Below are 17,368 nucleotides of genomic sequence, written 5' to 3'. Positions count from 1 at the left end.
ACTGTTTTTGGATGTGGCCCATAATATGCAAAGTGTTTTGGTGGCAGAGGGGATTTTCTATGTGTGAGAATGGGATAAGCCCAATTTTGAAAAATAAGAAATATTTGACAATGGAAGCATGACAGAGCAGGGAAATAAAGGAACTGGTTGTTATTTGGAGTTGTGTTCTGCATGTGCCATTGTAATAAACCGTGTGATTTGACAGTTGGTGATTTACTGTTAGTTTACCCAAAATAAATGAGTGTGTGAATAAATCAAATTACTAAGTTAGTTTTGATTCCTAGCCTTTCACAGTCTGAAGCTAAAAGGAGAAAACGGAATGGCAGAAACGGAGTTGCCCTAGTCCTCTGCACTGTGACATCCAAACAACTCGGGGGCACTGCACAGGGATACCAAAAAGTCCCTCCTGAGCTGGCGAGAGCACGGAGCTGGGAGACTGCTAAAGTCTGTGCAGGAGGATACAGTGAAAAGCTCCTATCCTTCAGTTAAGGTGCACTGCCTGATGATTCCAGGGGTGCTGGCACAGGCCCAGAAGAAAGGTATGGACACTTCCGGCCTGACAACCCCGCCATGTTTATTAGTGGTAAGCTCCAGAAAATGTTCCACATAGCCCTCATAGTTTTCTGGCTTCAGACTTAAATGCATACATGCACACGCTCACACCATCCCTTCTTAAATTTCCTTTGAGGTTTCAGTGTACTGCTATTTTACCCTCAGGAGCTGCTCTTCCCCACAGGCTCTGCACTACAGTGTTTTCTACCATCCGTAATAGCCAGTTGCATATACTGGGAAGAATGCATTTTGTTACTACATTGATGAGACATGGCCGTGCAGTGAGATGTACAATATTGACCAACTGGTCTGACCGAAGTTATCATTGATCTAAAAGGTAAGATAAGGAGTTCATTACTTACTCCCTGCTCTCACAGAAAGTACCATTTCCCAGACCCAGTGGGTTACTTAGCACCTCCTTTGAGACCTGTAGCTGTCCTTGTAATAAGATTAACAAAAAGATATCTCAGATATTGCTGTTTAAAAAGACAACTTAGGTAGAGAAAAGAAACAAAATTCCACAAACGACCTTCTTGTGTCTCTGGAGAGACAGGAGATAGATCTGTGAACGGAGCCTAACAGCAAAAAGAGAAGAAATCCTGTGTGGAGCTGGATTTATACACACGTGAACACGTGTGCATGTAGATATATAAATGCATGTATCTACATGTATATATCTATATATATCTACATGTTTCTTTGTGCGTGCGTACATTTATTATACATGAGATTCAAGCCCTCAGTATGCAAAGAGAATATGTGATCTATCCTTGTGGCTTTTTTCCCTGTTCCCTGCTGTCCAGATGTAAGCTGTGAAACACATCCAAGTTCCTTAAGAAAGGGAAGTGTCGAGCCAGGCAGTTCAGGCTGAGCTGTTGCAGTTATCACTCCATTGAAAATGAACAACAAATTCAAATAACAGAGGCTGTGTTTGATTCTGGATCTTTCAGGGTTTCTTTCTCTAGTTCCCACCCCCACAGTCTCACCTGCCTCCCACCTTTCCCTACTTACCATGAAGTTATGATGCCCTTTACTATAATAATGAATGGAATTCCCAGATTATTATTTTAGAGGCTTAACTGATTCCCAGTGTTTTTTTATGAGCTTTGCACTTATACAAAGAGTCGTTTTCATATGTCTTTCAGCAAATATAGAAATAGGCTCAAAGTCAGTATTTGCTTTAATAGTTTCAACAGATAGTCACATTTACTTCCAGAGATTTCTTTTTTTCCTAATTGCACTTTTGCATCACTCTGCATGCAGTTGCACTACACACCCATCTATAAACACGGACCTATAGCCAACAAGTAGAATATATCCATTCTTGCAGTAATTTTAATTAAAATGTATATACCTGCACAATGCTCGCTATACCTAACTCTAAATACATATAACAGTGAGACTGTTGGAACCTTGCTTCCCCTTCTGTGTGTTATTTATTTCCAGGTAATCTCAGCTGAGAGCTTTCTAGTGCTGTCACTATGGCCAATTTTATATCGGATATTTTTCTCGATACAGATGTGTAACTATTTGCCTTTTCTTTACTTCTCTGTAAATGCCATATGGACAGAAATCATTGAGTCAACAGATCATACATTTATTTTTATGATATATTATGCTGTTTGATGTCATGTTGACATCTAATTGATGTTGGTTTTGCTTTTTTTTTGTCTTTGTTTTGTTTCTTGGTTTCAATAAAAAGAGAATTTAAAAAAGGCTGTAGAGTGATGACTTAAGGCACTGACAGACATGAACATAGTATGCATCTCTTTTATGATGTGCTGCTGAGTAATTGGGTATATTTCTAGCTTTAGATAACACATAGAAGACCTCTGATTTTTTACTATATAGTGAAGTATTTGTGTAAACCTAGCCTATAACCTCAAAGGAACTTTTTTCTCTAGCAAGATGTACATACAGAACATGTTTTCAATAAGGGCTTAACCCATGATTTAAGAGTCAATAAAGAAAGGTTTTCCATAAAGAAATGAGAAAGCAACAATAGAACTAAAATTCAACATACCAAAGATTAAATATGTCCCATCAGCACAACAGTGTCTTTGTACAGTAAAGAGCAGAAGGGGATGATGAATAGTAAAACAGCATGCATGTCAAAAGAAAAATACATGCAATTTAGACAAAGTACACACTTATTAACAGAGAACATCATTTACAGTTATTCAGATGGGAGGAAGGCAAGGATGAAACTAGCAGAGAATGTATTTCACAATGTGAAGTTACATTCATCTTGGTTCAGGGTTCCCCCCCCACCCCCTACAGCTGCAAAATAAAATTACTGATTAAATCCTTGCTGGAATAAAATTAATGCCTAAGTGCCCAGTGACTTCAGCATAAATAGGATTTCACTCAAGGTATTTTAAGGTGCAACTTTACAAGGCAGACCTCCTGGATCACCAGCGGGAATAGGTCCACATTTCCCGCCGGTTCCTGCAGGGCACATGCTGCAGACACCTCCAGCTCTAATAGCCCTGACAGCAACCCGCCTTTTTAAAGAGCGGCTGAGGCTACAAACCCACTCACACTCATCCTCCTTCTGAATGGCTAGTAACAGAGCGAATAAATGCCTGCTGCTCTTCCAGGTGGCATTACCAGGGACTGGTTTTGGGGGCATAGAGAGTGGGGAGGGAACAAGGCAAATTTTAAATGAAGAGAGTTTGGAGAAATTGTAAATTAAGAGAAAACAAAGTTTAAAACATAAATGTTTGTTCAATATTAATTCTAGAAATTGCTACACTCCTATTTTGCATACATAGTTACACACAAATTGGGAAAGAGGAACAGAAAGAGAACAAGGGTTATAATTCCACCAATAATTATCTGGAGATGATGAAATTTTTTTGAGTTTCACTCTCCTGATATATGGTATCAGTAGAAACCAGACAGGGAATTAAAGCCTATAATTCACAATATGCATGTTTTTACTACACATGAGATATAAATCAAAGACAAACTGGCAGATCTGAAATATACATCTCAAAACACCCATCCTCAAAGCTCCTTCTTAACTACCTCTCTCAAGATCCCAATATGTCCCAAAAATATTTTGATTACGGTCTAATCTACTCTACATGACCTTCGCAGAAATTATTCTTTGCAACACTGGCAAGTTTCTTTCTCTGCCACTTTTGTTACATGAATGACTCCTTCCATTTGCAAGGAAGTTCTCAGAATCTCTGCGTTATAGCACTATTATTGCCAGAACTCATTGAGCTCTTGGCATGTTCACAGACTTAAATCTGAAAGACAAAAATTATAAACATATACCTCATTCAAGACAGTACATACAAGCACAGAAGTATACAAATTATTTCAGTAATGTACATTATAGTTACAAAAAGAATTACATCAGAAATCTTTATTAGCATGAGACAAGACCCTCAATTCTTAAACCATCAACTCACACAATTTATCTTTTTCTAAACCCCCTCTGATTTCTTTGCCCATTAAATCCAATTGCTGTACAAGTTGGTGTTAGATGCTCTTGAAGTCACACAGAAATTTATCCACCCAGTTAAAACTATATTATCCTGACATAACATACTATACGGCAGTTCAGTGGCATACCACAGAGACATATGCCTTGCTCAAACGGCTTGTCACCTTGAAACTCCTACAATTTTTATCTCCAGCCATCATCTCCATTATTTTACACTTTTTGAAAACAGATATTTCTATACCTTCTTACAAATCTTCAGGTCTGTGTGCGCTGTAAAACATGAAGGTAAGCATTTAAACAGAAATGCTGTACTACCTGAAAGACAGCATGAAAAAAAATCACCATAAAGATAATGAATAGAGAAGTTAAAACTTCAGCGGGCATTCCCTCTTCCTAAATCTGTAGGTGGAAAACAACACTTCACCTGTATCACTACGGCCTATTAGTTCTCTCTATTAATGAAAGAATGAGAAGACATGAGGAGATCAAGGAAATACATAAGAATAAAAGTGGTAAGAGGAGAGAGAATCCTTCTAACCATATTATGGACAGTGTCAATAAATGCAAATCAAGTAACTTCCCTCCCCCTAAAATCCCAGAGAAGTATATAAATTATTTGCAATATTAGAATCATAGAATCATAGAATCATAGAATGGTTAGGGTTGGAAGGGACCTTCAAAGGTCATCTAGTCCAACCCCCCTGCAAGGAGCAGGGACATCCCCAACTAGATCAGGTTGCTCAGAGACTCATCCAGCCTGGCCTTGAACCTTTCCAGGGATGGGGCTTCCACCACCTCTCTGGGCAACCTGTTCCAGTGTTCTATAACTCACATTGTAAAGTTTTTTCCTAATTTCTAATCTAAATCTACCCCCCTCTATTTTAAAACCATTACCCCTCATCCTATTGCAACAGGCCCTACTAAACAGCCTTTCCCCATCTTTCTTGTAGGCCCCCTTGAGGTACTGGAAGACCGCTATCAGGTCTCCCTGGAGCCTCCTCTTCTCCAGGCTGAACAGCCCCAACTCTCTCAGCCTGTCCTCATAGGAGAGGTGCTCCAGCCCTCTCATCATCTTCATGGCCCTGCTCTGGACCTTCTCCGACTGGTCCATGTCCTTCTTGTGTTGGGGGCTCCAGAACTGGACACAGGACTCCAGGTGGGGTCTCACCAGGGCAGAGTAGAGGGGGAGAATCACCTCCCTCGACCTGCTGGCCACGCTTCTCTTATGACTGTCACACAAACATACATCTGCTCTCACTAAAAAGAGTCCAGGTTTTTATGAAAATTTTGAAGAGATGATCTGATTTTAAGACTGTCATACTTTTAAGTAAATGTAGATTGGCTTAAAGTAAACACTGCAGGAGGGAGCTCATGCTCTAGGCTTCACCAAGCCATCAGTAAGGCATCTGACATGCTACAGAGAACCTGCAAAATCCAGCAAAAAGAATCATGTAACACCCATTCAGTATCCTACAAAGCATACAGTGGGGAGCTAACACATTATTAACTGACTGTAATTTTCACAAACTTTAACATACTAAGAACTTTATGACATACATTTTGTGAAGTACATTTTTTATATATTATAAATACACATTTTTAAAGCACGTTAATCAATATACTTTAATTAAATCATTGGGACGTGTTTGTTTTCAAGTTAGTGGCAACAAAAAATGTTTATTATTACAATAAGCTGATTTGGGAAACCTCTCCATCTCATAACTCCACTCTAACAAAATGACAAGCTTTTGATGATGCGGTGATGTATGTTACATGACAAAGGGACTAACTTCAGCAACAAATATGAACTTCCAGCAGGTTATTGTCCCAAAGTGGTGCTTCCTTTGAATATGAGCTTTTATATCAAATTATATGTTATAGAAACTTGCTGAAAGACTGCTCTTTCAATGAAAACAAATCCACGAGGGACAAAGCAGGTTCCAAGGAAGACCTAATGCCATCCAGAAGGAAAGAACTGAAGATGATATGACACAGACCTCAGCTTTCAACCAAAGCATCTTTCCTTTTGCCTTGATGAAGATTTATACAGCTTTACAGATGCAAACTTCTCCTGCCTCTTTCAGGAACAGCAAAAAGCAATTCTGCAAATGACAGAACACTGGCTTTTGAAGCCTTACATTGTTCTGTCACACAGAGGAATAACTTGAGGTCCCAAAGGTTCATAGTAGAAAAAGGCACTTTGCCAACTCTTACTGCTTGCCAACCTATAGATAATCTTCTTGTACTCTACTTCATCTGATACTTTCACATTTACAACCCTTTACAATACTCAGCGGTTTCTATTTAAATAAAAGTAGACAAGATTAAAAAAAAAAAATCTAAAGTAGAAAATACAGGCTAGATATGAAAACTGAGAGCATTTTCCTCTCTATTGTCCATTATTCTTTAATGTATCATTCTCTTTCTGCATGTAGGCCAAAAAAATAAACCCAATGTAAACACAAAAAGCAAATACCTTTTGAAGGCCAGGCAAATATTTGAAAAGCAAAAAAGAGATTCTGCTTTTATCTCTAGATCACCCTACAATTTAATGGTTAGTGGAGAGAGGTTTCTTTTTTCCTTTCTTTCTTGTTTTTCTTCTTCTCTTTATTTCAGGTAATGCAGCAGGGGCAGGTCCACACTTCGTAGCTCATAGAATGGTTATCAGCCTATAAACTATAACAATGGGATAACAAAGGTCAGATAACTATACCATGTTTCTTATCAGGGTGGAGAGAAAAATTGGCACTATCAAAATGCTGTAAGGCAATAAACCAATGTATGAAAAATATTGATCCAATATTACTTTTAAACTATGAAAATTATGTGCCTGACCTTATAATCTAATGTATGCAATTTATAAGCAAAGTGCAGATGCTTGTATGGAGTTTTATGGTCTTTAGGAGGTTTCTCAAAATTAAAGTAACACCACTCCATGAACTAGAAAGAAAGACTTGAGCTTTCAGCTACGTTGGTAGTATTAAATAGTACCACAGTATAAGAAAAAAGAATATCTGCAAGCTAAACTGGTAAAGTTGGTAAATCATTACCAGTGAGGCCACAATCACCTAGCAGAAAGAGCAAATGACTACCTATATGAGTATATGAAACTGATTTGAAAAAGTTGCCAGGTGGGAAACTGAAATGGATACAAGCACCTTTTCCTGTCCCCATATCACTAGTCTGTAATTCTCAGGTCACTACTGAACACAAATGTACAAGTGTTCAGTAGTTCAATAAAATGGATTGATGCTGTCAGGCCAATAGCAAATCTTTACCAATCACACACGAACCCCAGCAATTCCTCAAGACAGATAACTACCTGGTTCCTTCATTCAGAGTAGAATCATAACATATTGTTGGAAATATATATGAAAGCTAAATCAAATGCCTCATCTATCTTATGAATAAAAGCCTTTTTGTTTGCAGAGTTCTTCATGGTGTAACCTTTCATGAAACACAAATTGAAAACAAAAACTCTTTAACTCCATATAACAAGAATCAGTGATTTCTTAAATTTTATGCAAAAAAAAAAGTAAAATAAAGTCATAAATGGTAATGTTATTAAAAATATTGATGCACTAATGTAAGGATTTTTAAAAATCAATGGTCAACTTGATTCTGACTGTTATCCACACTCTTAGACTCTTCTCCTATATAGATAAAATTTCCTGAGAATGAAATGCATATGTTTAGACTCTTCATTCTATATTTCTACATTGTATCTTATACTCATCAACAGCTGAAGTATGCTATAACATGCTATAATACTTTTGAATACATTATTTTCAATCTGAAAATGTTCATCTAAACACTAATATAAAATTATTGCATAACAAAGGATTGCATTTCTCTAAATTTTCAACTAGATTTCTCTGTCTGATTATGAACTGATAGAGGTTATTTAAGGGTCATCTATTACAAGACTTTTAAAAAAACATATGAATAAATGTATTTCAGGAAAAAGGTCACTCAGAATATAAACAAAAATAAGTGACTTTAGGGTTGATCACCTGTCCACTGACTTCAAGGGTGTAAGAAAACATTTTATATATGTTCAAGCTGTAAAGTATGTGTACTTTATTATCTTTTATTTGACAGAAAAGTGATAAACACTCCTTCTAAATAAAAATATTTGATCAGCAAATTAGAATTAATACTAGAAAATAGAATTAATACTTGCTTATTTTTGAAGAAAACATTTAGAGATAAAACCTATGAACTAAAAAAAAAAAATCTATTTTCTAGTATTAAAAAAAAATCTAACTAAGCATCTGAAAGCTATTTTGATTAGGTTCATTTTCAGTGTTCACAACATAATATCATGTTAAAAGATCATGGTATTACACAGGAGAAGGCAACAGAAACAATGAGAAAAGGAATTCTCTTCCAAACTGCCACATAAATGAGGGGACATCAGCCCTTCCTGGTGATTTATCAAGATGATGAGCATAGTACTCCTACAGATACTGCCAGGAAACTGGTTTTCTTATGCCTTTTCCCTTCAAGCCCTTGTGAAAAAAAAAAAAAAAAAGGGTTGGCAAAGAACATTGATATGATCTCCATAATCTCTAAAAGCGATTTTATAAATGTCTTGAGTAATAAGCAAACATGTACAATGTCCAATTTTCTATCTGCTTAATATTAGAAAACCTGAAAATGCAAGGTAGAACATCGGGATGGTTACAGGTCCATTGCTATGCTAGAACTGACCCATGCATTTCATAAGTAAAACTGCTAACAACAGCCTGGAAGACTCATAAGCATTCTAATCTACTACTGATTTTATCAACTAATTCTCAATACTTTTGCTGTTAGTGCATTACTGCTTTACATTTTAGAACATCATCACTGAAAGTAGAATGATGTATAAGACAGACAATATATAAAGAAGTTTTGTGCCTAATATTAATATGAAAGTTATATAGGGCATTACTGTGCATATGTGCATAAATGACCATTAGACAGATTCATGCATATGTTCGCATACGTATATATGCAAACACACGTACATATTGGCATATGCAGAAATACACATAAATAATGGACAAAATTGACTTATATGCCTGTACATATGTGTTTGTATGTATCCTTACAAACACACATATATAAATATGTAAATAAAAAGGTCTACAACCTGCATATAACTATATGTTGTTTAGACAGACACACATATGCATAATATGAAAGGAATTCCCTAAGCTAATTGTTACTAATGAGGACTACAATAACTGACATATTGTATCATGTTGCAGGATCACTGTTTGCACATAAATTTACTAAAGCATGGATCATTTACTGGTCTGGATCTAAAAACCACAGTACAGGTTTACAATAGCTATATTTTTTAATAACAATAAATATTACTTTTTCTTTCAATTGCTTACTGTGTGCTTCAGTGTCTCTAGGCTTGGTTGGTATCAGTCAAGCCTTTTTGTATGGTTTTAATAATATACGAAGATGTATTCAGACATACAGGCACATTTTTTTTTTTAAATAAAACAGTTGCTGCACTGCTGGAGCTGCAGAAGTAAAATCAGAACACCACCACTGATGAATTAAAATTCAACTAAAAATTAGTTGTGTTTCACTAGTACAGGTGAAGTAAAGCAAATCATTCTTCCTACATATGCCTCTATGCTGTTGAAAGTGTGCAGGCAACTTTGTTTCTACAATTTCTACGATCATCCTCCACCTAGGGCATGTTGATTGTATCCTTAAAGGCTAATGGTGTGATAGTGCAAAAATCCTTTAGAAAAAGGCTCAATAATTTAATTGCTGGCACCAAGCTTCCTTTCTAATTTATTCCATGAAAACATCAGTTTTAGGAAAATGAGAAAATGAGATTTCTCATACAACGGAGAAATCATTATCAATACTAGCAGATGAAGTAGTCCCTTCTTATTCTTTCCTTTCTTTGCTTGCTACAAACAGCTAAAAGCAGACAGCAGAAGACAGAGGACATAGTAACTCTGGATCACATGTCACAGCTGTCGGGTGCAGGAGAGAATAACCCTAGTGAAGTTCATACACTAAACTCAGCATGCTATCAGTATAGCTCAAAGTAGGATCTGATCCTCCTTGAAACAAAAAAAAAAACAACTGCTATTACTGATTATTGTTTTAGTTGACTTAGACATCAATTCCAAAACTTATCCCTGTCTTTGCAACAGGAAGTCTAGGCAAGTACGCACTGAATGCCTAGATCTGACTCCTGACAAGCAAGGGAGGCATATTATTCTCTTTCTTATAGCACAGCAGCTCCCTTCATGATAGGAATTTAAAACAAAACAATGTTTCTCTCCAGCAGGCCTTTACATTAAACAACACTGTAGATTAGCAATCACGTTTACCAGACAGTTGTCATAGGGTCACTAGCAACTACTTTGTTTTCCCTCCAAACTGCGCTCTGTAATGTGATGATAGCGTTAAACGGACTACAACTGACAGGACAAGTAGAAAGCAGAAAGAATAATCAACAACATACTAAAAATAATTCTTTCAAAGAAAAAGCAGTCTATTGAAAAATCACATACAAGAAAGATTCAGCATAAATACTAATAAACCATATATATTACCTCCATAAATGCTAAAAGCTTACCCTGGTAGAGAAAAAACAAAGACATGTGATTTAGCTCAAGTTTTTCATTCAAAAATTGGGATATATGCTTACATATGCAGCTTTTTAAAAATCCAAGTTAATAGGGAAGTAGAACAAATGTCTTTAAACTGGAATTAAACAAGTTCAGCCACGATGAAAAGTCTATTTTGAAAAAAAATGAACATAAACAGTTTGGATTCGCTTGCTACAATTCTCACTAAGGTTTAAATAGATGATTCTCCCAGTGTCAAATGAGAGGAAACTTGCACATGCACATAAACTACGAGACAGCAGCAGACGAACTGTTATATATTGTTTACATTATCCATCCCTGTCCAGAGGTAGAAAGGCCAAAAGGGTGTCACTGAGGAGTAGTGGCATCTGTGCATTATAGCTGCTGCTAAAGTGCCCAGCTTTGGCCTTCTCCCAGCACAACGGAGTTTGGCTGGTTTGACAAATCTCCGCTCTGTTCTGAACACTACTGTTCGTCTCCTATACCGAACACCTGCATATCAAAATCTCATCAGCCTGGTTAGGAAGACAGACCCGTTTGTGGGACAACAGTCAATCTACTGTCCTTTGGCTCTTACAAACTTGGGTGAATACAGTTTTAGAGCAAATTTGCTGTGGGTTTTATTTGTTTGGTTTTGTGGAGTTTTTCACTACAATTAAAACATTTGGTCTAAAGGCTGCAGAATAATAATTAATAACTGCACAAATACTGATTTGTACTATCTTTGGAAGAAATTCCAACAGATTCTCCTCTAGCAGCTATAAAAATAAAACCAAACCAAAGCCTGTGTAGTAAAGACAGTCAGGAGATTACATTTTACAGTTCTATGGATGTTATGTACTCTCATCCACTACTACCACAGAACTTGATTCAGATGGTAAAAGATTACACATTTGCTCCAGGATTTTGTAGCTGAACATAAAGTAATGTGTCCTCAAGAAATACCCTGTTTCATGAATATGTCTTAAAAAAAAAAAAACTATTAGAATATGTTGGGTGTAATAAGGAACGCATGTAACTCCTACTTCTGATAAGGAAAAAAAAGGAAAGAAAAACAAAATGTTTTCCTCTAGCAGCATGTGATTCAATTAACTCTTCAAGCTACTCTCTCTTTGCAGCTGTTTAAAATATAATTATTTTCCATAAGACAGTAAAAATGCTAGTCCCAAAGGCAAAATTAAGTCTTATAAGATTTCTCTCTACATTATCAGAGATGGATCAAGTGCTAATAAACACCTGTGTACCTGACTGGCAGTTTTGAAACACAGGGTACACTCAGCAGCTTGTGCCAACACCAAAACCCATAAGACACCAGGCCTCTTCTATTCGAGTGTTTAGACTAGGTAGGTTTAATGCTTTTTTTCACTTCTGACATTTTACAATTTATTTTTTTCTAGAAGGAGAGTTCTAATGTTTCTATATTCTGTCTTTAATATCTTCTAGAGATAGATACCTATATTCAAAGTCAGGAGTTCACTCAAGATTTATCCTTTCTTCATGACACAACCTTGTAATTTTACATCTGACCCCTCCAAGCTGCTGATGCTCCACAAGGACTCTGTAAAAGCCAAAGTTGTTAATGAGCTCTTTTGATAATATAACAGCCTGAAGCACGGCTAAGCACCAGCTGCACCATATTTATCTACTTGTTTATGAAAGAGTTTCCCCCTCATTGTGTGGATAACTGACCTTAGCCATGGCTAATAAGACATGAGCTTCCTTGAACTATGCAGCTCTACACTGAATCTTATAAAACACTTCAGTGTTATCCATATAGCCTCACTGAGCTCCTAATGAACTGAAACACATTCTCTATCCAGTACTGCCATCACAGACAAGGTGTGGTCCAAGGTACAAAAATAACCTGGCCCAACCATTGCTTCAGCCATCTGCTTCTGTAGACAAGCTTCTTGCTGGTTACCACCAGGTTTCTATAAAGTAGAGAATCAAGCAAGGCCAGGTAGGACAGGGCTTCGAGCAACCTGATCTGGTTGAAGGTGTACCTGCTCCTTGCAAGGGGGTTGGACTAGATGACCTTTAAAAGTTCCTTCCAACCCTAACCATTCTATGATTCTATGATTCTGAGCAATGTATAGATATTTATGTTCCACCCTAACCATTATCTCATCTTACTGTCCCAACCACAAAGTGACAAGACTGGCTTGCTTGCTGCAGGAAAACTGCTTCGGGAGCCTTCCCTGAATTGCAGCTGTGCTTCCAGATGTATGTCTGATTAGTCAGAGACCCCTGTAAATTCATCATTTCTCAACCTTAAGCCTTTAAAGAGGCTGGGAGCTACAGAGTCAGTGTTCAAAAAAAATGCAATTATTTTACTTAAAATGAAAATTCTCTTCAGTCAAACTAGTTCCTCTAAATCAGATGATTTTCTTATCAATCTATGCCTAACATGTCCAAATTTTGCTTTTCTTTTCCGCTCTTTTTTTTTTTTTAATACACAACTGAGAAGCTATAACTGGCACAAAAGCAGGATGCAGAGCCATGCTGAACTGACTTGTAGGGCAAATTTATTCACAGGCTACACTATGATACTGTTGAACTTGAAATGAGTCACTAGAATGGGCACAAAAAGACAGTCTCTGCTTGATATCTTTTGTTTCCATTTTTTAATTAAAGAATATTACTTTTCTCACAATTGACTTAAATTATAATAATTAAATAACAGCTAATTTACACTGGCTCGCAGTTGGGGTGGGTTGAAAACTGTTCCTCTTCAGTTGCAGGTGGTATGTGATAATTCAGGATCCTGCCAATAAGCTAATACTTACAATAAATTTGTCTAATCTTTGGGTTAATACACACGTAAGTAATACAATCACCTTAACCATTCCAAATAAGAATACAGTTAGTTTCATTTTCTTTTTTTTTCCCCTCGACAGCATTACACTAGTTGTTCCTGATGATGTTCCAAGCAGAGCATTCCAAAGAGTCACTCGTGCAGGAAAACAGTTGAGCTAAACTCAGTTGCCAGCTCTTTTCTAATTTTAAGTTTAGCTTTCCCATTCTGAAGCAAGCATTCTCCTCCAATGCTAGTTGAAAGAGCTTATCTAATTTAACTTCCACTTTTCCCTTAAACATCTGGGAAACTTCATTTCTCTAATCAGTTTCTTACTTTCCTCTGCTAATTACAATCTTGTTTTTTCTATCTATATCATTTCCTGTGTGACAATTTTTTCTTCATTGGTTTTCTTGCTCTTTATATATTTCCTAGATGCTGGTGTTTACATTCAGGCAAAGCAGCTTATTTGTGTTGTCCCCATTCTCCTTAAAAATCCTCAGATAAAATGTGCCACAAGTTATTTGCCTCTCTGTATATCAGAATATTTAGCATGGCTTCCAAAATACCACCATTTGTTGCCCTGATAGCTCCATCATCAGCAAATTCTAGGATTTTAATTTACTCTAACGTGATGAGCCACCCTTCAGAAAAATTGGCCATCGGCTGTCTCTCTGCTCAAGTAGGCCAAAGTCACACACGAAACAATGAAGCCTGTCAGACGAACACCACTTCTCCGTTTCTCTTTCCTCACTGCCTGTTCTTCCCTTCTTTCTATTTCTCCTTTGCCCTAGGCCACATCTTAATCTCATTCTTAAAATCAAAAGGTTTCCTCCTTTCTGTATGGTGTATGAAAGATTACTACGTAGAACTAAATTGCTACAGGGACTCAGCCTTCAGATTTGGGTTACTTTCAGTTTACATCTATATTTTCATTCTTTTATCACCAAAATCCCTCTCATGTAGCTTTCAGGCTATTTCATGGATATAGGCTAAAATCTTGAGACAGTAAACTCTTTTCCACCAAGACAGATACTATAGTAACATCATATGCATATTGAAGTCCATTCTACAAGCAAATCAGAATTTTTTAAAATGCTACTTTTAAAATGCTATTTAACAGAATACAACTTAGGAAAAGTCATTAAATACTGTATACAGACTTTCTAATTTCTACAGTACTAGGCCATTATTTAAAAGAATTTACACATCTCATATAATAAACTAAATATTGAAGACTACATTGAAAAAATAAATGTTCATAATACCTATTGATTAATATCAGCAGGATAAATATAACAGACAAATTTGAAAGTTTTCCTAAGACAGAGATCTGATTCTTTAGAAAACTACCAAAATTATAAGAAGATTATGTTCAACTGATCTAATGGTTTGGTTTGCATTTCTCTGTATAAACACAGTGGTATGTTTACCAAACATCCACTTCCTTCTAACCCCAGATCATAGATTTTTGAAAATCCACCAAAAAAATGTTTTTTAATGAACACAAATGTGTTCACAATATCAAAACAAACTTGAATAAGACATTCATACAGTGTGAAAACCGAAGTCTAATAACTCTGAATGGAAGAGCTCCGCAACACAGAAGTTTCCGTAAATCTCCATAATATGTTCAAGCAGAACTAAAGGTAGACTTATGTAATATATTAGCTTGCAATTGCGAAGAACTCTTCAGGTTTTGTAATCAGTTCTCACACTTAATCACAAACCAATAAAGAATTGTAATGATATTTCACAGTTACATACATTGCGTGGCTTATAAATATATCTTCTTAACAAATTTAAAGCACAAATTTAAGTTCGTTCATTCATTTAAGGAAACTGAGGATCAACATAAGCTGTTTCATATGCCGACAGTTTAAGTAAATCAGCAAAGATTTTTTAAAAAAACTAAACTCTCTTACAACAAAAAAAAAAACCAGAAAGAAAAGACTTTATTCCTTTGAGAAGATGTTTAGCTTACCTGGCTTTGCCATTCCACACCGACAGCCTGAACAATATTATCAGCTCTTCAGGTACTAATTCTTGCTAACTGGAAGGATATTTTCTCTCTTGTTGGATTAATAATCAACTTTCCTGATAGTTCATTTGTAATTCTCTGCTGGTTAACCCTTTGCAGGGCTCCCATTTTGAACTAAGCAGCCTACACTGTTCTGTTCATCTTGATTCAAAAATACCAAAACGTACGATAGTACATACATGACAATTAAATAAAGAGTTAAAGAAAAAGTTTAAGAATAGATTACCTTAAAAAACTAAAAGCTTATAACTACTTAAAAGAAGATTTCCTTTCTCTTAAAGACTCTACTTACTAAACCTAAGAGCCAGTAAACCAATGCATCAAGAAACTGAAAGCTGTAACGTCCAATGGCTCATATGACAGCAGGCTCCCATGAAGCTACTGCTGAACCTCTCATCTTCTTTGTACATGTAAACATGACATGTGCCTGCTGAATTCTGAAAATAACATTTTATTATTGAACAGTGTGCTGAGAAATTACCACAGTTATCAGTTTGTGCAAGGCTGTCCATCTGTGTTGTCAGAAAGCAAGAGCAAGAGTGGCCAGGAGTAGAAACGAGATAAGAGAGGCCCAGAATAGCTAAAAAGGGGAGTTCAAATAAGGTCAGAACAGTTTAAGAAGGGATCTCTAACAATTATATGTAACTTTATTTTTCAAAGGTAACAGCAAATTCTGTACATTTTATCAGTTTCATAAGAATTCAATATATTTTGGCAGCTCTGTTGTGAAATAAGTAAAAAGGTTATAAAACAAATAAAACAAAGTGGTTTAGAGATCTAGTACAGAAGGGTGAAACAACCTGGAAATCCTGACCTAAAGAAACTAGCCTTTGTTTGGGGGATATCAGATGGACCTGGGATGTGCTTTGATTGTGGACAGAGGGAAGAGGAAGAGAAAAATAAATTTGTTGCATGGATAACTGAGGCATAATACTGTAAAAATGGAAAAATCATATGAAAAGCTTTTCTTTTATTTTCTTTTTTTTTTCTTTCTGGAAAACAGTGACTTGGGTTTTTGAATGCTCTAGGAAAAATATAAGACATGACAGTTCTATTCACTAACAAATGCTTTCCTGGTAAACAGTGCTATAGCTGTTTTATTAAATAATACTGCAGTAGTTTTGTTTTTTCCTTAGACAAAGGGACAGGGACACGAAAAGTTACTGCATAGCACAGAAGAGACTTTTTCTGTTTCTCTTAGTGTAAGAGTAGTCACATAGCAAATCTATTTTTACACAACTGTAGGTCTCTGCTCTCTGTCTACTGCTTTCTCTTCTGTAGCACCTAATACAGTTTGCTGTAAAGTTTCTACAGTATGTGCTGTAGAATTTATGACAAAATGCTATAAAGCACTGAAGCAAATTTATTTCATATTTATAGTTAATTTTATTCTGTGGGTTTGAAGGAAAACCTTTTAAGAACACCAATAATATGAGAAAGTTACCACAACTAAATTTATTATTAAGTATCACATCAGTGGTACTCCTGGGGGGCTCCTCTTCATGGGAAGAAAGCTTAAACAACATTTTCTAACACATTGGATTGCTTCCCAGAGATGTGATGGCCTACAGAGGCAGTGCTGAACAAAGCAGGCTAGAACAGTAAGTCAGTAAACAACGCTTTTCAGAGGATGGTCACAAATAAGTGCAACTTTGTTTAATAAAGACAAATTATAGTTATGTTATAATGCACTTTTAGAAGGTGCATTATCTTTCTCTCCTGTTCCACCTGACTAAACTGGTGGTATCTCTTCTATCACCTGAGTGGTTGGCTGGAAATAATGGGCAAAACAATCCACTATTGTTACAAGAGACAATGACCTTTCATGTCCTTGGAGCTTGCTATGACCTTTCATCTTTCCTATTCTCCAATGGTCTCTCCTAACAACTAAAACTACACCCTGTTAGGCT

The 17,368-nt window shown here is 36.3% G+C and overlaps 1 protein-coding gene across 15 annotated transcripts in view; it reads right to left on the bottom strand.

The window, feature by feature from the left end:
• Positions 1–17,368, bottom strand: part of SOX6 (SRY-box transcription factor 6) — a 386,403-nt gene that overhangs the window by 258,394 nt on the left and 110,641 nt on the right. For 6 of the 15 annotated variants that reach the window (XM_086748335.1, XM_086748340.1, XM_086748337.1 and 3 more), the window contains exon 1: positions 15,402–15,675. The exons of 6 other annotated variants lie outside the window; for them this stretch is intronic. The gene's annotated coding sequence lies outside the window, so the exon portion shown is untranslated. 3 more of the 15 variants (XM_086748350.1, XM_086748348.1, XM_086748351.1) reach the window with 3 other exon arrangements.

Source organism: Chlamydotis macqueenii, chromosome 5 (assembly GCF_036417535.1).
Source record: "Chlamydotis macqueenii isolate bChlMac1 chromosome 5, bChlMac1.mat, whole genome shotgun sequence".
NCBI classification, from domain to species: Eukaryota; Metazoa; Chordata; class Aves; order Otidiformes; family Otididae; genus Chlamydotis; species Chlamydotis macqueenii.
Note: the sequence above shows the minus strand (reverse complement) of the source record. Positions and strands in the feature narration are given on the sequence as shown.